The 4,215-nt window shown below is 42.7% G+C and overlaps 1 long non-coding RNA gene across 1 annotated transcript; it reads right to left on the bottom strand.

Annotated features, from left to right (window-relative positions):
- Positions 1–2,492: 2,492 nt before the first annotated feature.
- On the bottom strand, positions 2,493–3,851 carry LOC145766821 (uncharacterized). Its single transcript, XR_014288725.1, has 3 exons — positions 3,723–3,851; positions 2,956–3,077; positions 2,493–2,511 (listed from the first exon to the last, which is right to left on the bottom strand). It is a non-coding gene; the product is annotated as an uncharacterized LOC145766821 (long non-coding RNA).
- Positions 3,852–4,215: the final 364 nt, after the last annotated feature.

The raw sequence follows: 4,215 nt of genomic DNA, 5'->3' as shown, positions 1-4,215 counted from the left end.
GAGCTCCCCCTGAGCCCCCCATACATCAAGCTTTTTCATATTTCGGGGGGCTGAGCTCCCCCGAGTCCCCCCAGGAATGCAACCCTGTATAGTATAGCCTAGTATATTGTGTATTGTGTAGAATAGCAGCTGTTCCAGAATAACCCTAACCCAAACCTAATGACAGTTGTTCCAGACCTAACCCTGTCTGGAAGAGAGCTGTCGACACTAGCGAAGGCCAAGTCAGGGTTTGTCCCTGTGCTGTTACCTGTTAGCCTACCCACGACCGGAGTGGAAACTGGCTGGTTCCTTTGGATTGAATAGGAGGACAAGATGGTTTGTAAAGGCCCAGTCAACCAGCAATTCTTCCTCGCTGCTTGTGTTGCTGTAGCCCCAGTCGATGTGCTGGTAGTTGAAATCGCCAGCGTAGAGACTAGGGGAGGGGAAAGTTGGAAGTGATGGTGGCAACATTCGCGAGGGTGGAGGCTTGTAGATGTTGACGATGTTGTAGTGTGAGATAGGCTACAAATGCACACCCACTCAATCTCGGCATCAGTTGGAGATTGTTTTTGTTTGTATCTAGGCTTACACCTGGTGGTTGAAGATTTAGATTAAGTGGACGGGAAGGCAAGGAAGCCAATCTTCATGTCCACCTTCACCTTCAGGCATGCCTTTAAGTGTCCTGCCAAAAACACAGCCGCATGCTCATGAACGGTGTCGAACCGGCGCTGCTTTTTGATTGCCGTTCCAGCGCTCTCATGCACAAACGTGGCAATGCCGTACTTCCTGCTTAAGGTAGACCCGGCTAGCGTGTCTAGCCTATCTGCAGAGGTGCAGTGGATCTCTTGGAGGAGGATGACGAGTGCCAGGTTGGTATGGGAAAGCTGCTCCACAACTTTGATCTTGCTTGTTGTGCAGCCTTCTATGTTGAGCTGCAGAATAGTGGGGCGTCTGAACTAACTTAGTCCATTGCCCTTTGCAGCTGTGCCGTCCGGGTGGAGGCTCTTGGTTTACAAGTTTCGTTTGGCATCTGCTTGGGTGCAGATGTTACTCACAGGATGGGGAACGAGGAACCACTTGTCGTCCATCCCGTTTGTCACATTAAGAACAGGGAAGCAGCTGATTCGATGACTAATATAGGCCTAGTCTTTCGCTGCTTACTGTCTGTACCCGCACAACAACGTGTCGTTGGTCCAACGTTAGACCATCGGAAACGTCCCGTGGGCCCTCCGTTGGTTTCCGACGTTGGCGCGTAACAAATTTGGCCAGCGGGCCACCTTGGGCGAATCGTCAGTCACAAAAATCGGTTGGTTAAACGTCGATCCCCCGGTGGCACACTGTTGGCCAACCCTTTCCCGACCATTTGCCACCTGCGACCAACCTGCGACCAAACGCTTTCGTTGGTTCGACGTGGGATCCACGACACAATTTACAACTGTCCTCACTGTGGCGAAAAAAGGCTTGGCTAATCGTAGACCCAACGTTGATGCACTGTTGGCCAACCCTTTCCCGACCATTTGCCACCTGCGACCAACCTGACGACCAAACGCTTTCGTCGGTTCGACGTGGAATCCATGACGCAATTTACAACTATCCTCACTGTGGCGAAAAAAGGCTTGGCTAATCGTAGACCCAACGTTGATGCACTGTTGGCCAACCCTTTCCCGACCATTTGCCACCTACGATCAAACGCTTTCGTCGGTTCGACGTGGAATCCATGACGCAATTTACAACTATCCTCACTGTGGCAAAAAAAATGCTTGGCTAATCGTAGACCCAACTTTGGTGCACTGTTGGCCAACCTGACGACCAAACGCTTTCGTTGGTTCGACGTGGGATCCACGACGCAATTTAGCCTACAACTATCCTCACTGTGGCAAAAAAGAGTTGTTTAATCGTAGAACCAACGTTAGTGCACTGTTGGCCAACCTACGACCAAACGCTTTCGTTGGGTCGACGTGGAAGACGCAATTTACTATCATCCCCTCTGGCGAAAACGATTTGGTTACTCGTGGGCCTAGCGTTGGCCATCATTTGCTAATCTACGACCAAACGCTCACGTTTTGCTCTGACAAGGGTTAGACATTACGACCTCACCAAACCGAAAACGTTTCTTAACTTTGACCACATGGTGGCGTGTTGTTAACTCACTTTTTTCGAGTTAATCTGTGCTGAAAATGATGACCACGAAGACGTGGGATCGAGGCCTCAATTCGCAGTAAACCTTATCACTTACCATACTAGCATTCCACTCGGTACAACATTGCTAGAAAAGGCACTCATACAAGCAAAGAGTAGGACAGATGGCAGTTAAGTTTGTTTTTATTTCTAACCATCACAGCAAAAACAAAGAACATGCTAAATATAACAGCGGTCTAGAATAGGGCATGAGGCAAATTAAATCAAATTTCCTGTCTTCCTCTTCTCAAACTTCTCAGTCCTCATCTCTTGCGTATTTCAGCCAGTCTGAAATAGCGGCATGGATATTTGAATTTGTTGCTGTAGACAAGTTATGGGTTCTTCGTACTCCATCTAAAAATAATAATGTCATTGGGATAAATTGCCAATAGCTGGTCCAAACCAATATGTCTAGTGGAAAAGGTTGGTTGCTGAAGCCACGTAACTAACTCTAACAAGCAACTTTTTCCCATAAAGCAATGAACTAATCACACTGAAAAAGTTCTGAAAGTATCTCCCATGGATAAACTCAGAATTACATTGATTACAACAGTCTGGAAAAGAAAATGAGAATTATCCTGCTACAAATAAACTTTGAAATCATTTCTTCAGAGATTTTGCGAATTACTTCTATTACAAATACAAAATTATGATTTTTCGTCACTGTAATAAACACCTTTTTCATGCAACCTTGCATTAAATTAACTACAGAAGCTTTGTCTGTAGTTATTATTCATTAAAAACTGAGAGTTTGTTGAAAAAGAAACATAAGGTAAAGGGGTAAATGCTTAAGCTGACCATGCTTGTGCTTGTAGTGAAAAAGGATTATCGAAATCTGATGTAGCCTCATCATCATCCGTCATCACCATCATCCATCATCATCAGCCTATTCCTCACAAATAGAGCAAGTTTTCATCGACCTGAATATTCAAAACAATTTACTTTAAAATGTGAAAATGACCTTAATGACCTAACAAAAACTTGACCCAATAATTTAGTGTTTTTTTAGATTTTATGTTAAAACTAATTGCTTTTAATCAATTAGATCGTACCAAAATTGCAAAATTGCGATACAAGACAGTAGTCTGAGCCACAAAACTGGCGACATAAAAATAAACAAATTACTAAGGGTGAGCTTTTTTTATCAATGTAGGAGGAAACATTTTGCTTACCAGTGTCCATTTAAAACAAACTGACTTAAAATAAGTAATGGTATTGAATTGACTTTTCATTGATCTATTAAACAAGCATCTGGAACCTTTTCGTTACTTTCAGAATCCTTACAAAAAACGCACCGCGCAAGCTTGCTACAAAAAGTTGACTTCATCGAAAAAACAGGAGATAAGCTATTTAGTATTATCGAAACTAACACAAAAATCAATGCACTGCACAGTACACACCCAGGTGTGTCCTAAAATCTAAATTTATGAATAATTATGTATCGGTATTGCATTATAATTAATTATAGTAGGCTACTACATTAAACTACTTGAACCATCTCATGCTTTATCAAAAATGCTAACAACAATAAAAACAGCGATATGCAGTACCTAGTATACACTCACCAATGCTTTTCCAGGCGACTAATGATAGTATTCGAGGCTGGAGCTTGTAGGCTTAAAATCTTTCGCAATTTCATTGGTTGGACCTTGCTGACATACCAAAGCACCGCAATATTATCTTTGTAATTCGTACAAGCCCTCAAGCCGTCACAACTTACTGTGAATAAATTTGAAAGCAGGGCAGCATGGGAAAAAAATGAAAAAAGAAGAGGATGACCTAATTAACACCAATTCATGACCTAATTAACAAAGAGCTGTTTATTGCCAGCCAGCAAAGCATGCTTTTGTATCAACATCTGTGAACGTTAAATCAATGAAAATCAATTTCTGCTCTGTTGCCCGGGTGAATCTAGTAGTTAAACTTAATTCAATTCAATCAAACTTTGGATTTAATTAAACCACAATTCTATTTGGGTTAAATCACTGGCGAACAAAATCAGGCATTTTACATTGATTCAACATCTTCAAACATTGGATGAATGTGAAAAAATTGGAC

The sequence above is a fragment of the Aplidium turbinatum genome, chromosome 1 (assembly GCF_918807975.1).
Source record: "Aplidium turbinatum chromosome 1, kaAplTurb1.1, whole genome shotgun sequence".
Classification (NCBI taxonomy): Eukaryota; Metazoa; Chordata; class Ascidiacea; order Aplousobranchia; family Polyclinidae; genus Aplidium; species Aplidium turbinatum.
The sequence above is the reverse complement of the archived record's forward strand: the minus strand, read 5'-3'. Positions and strand labels throughout refer to the sequence as shown.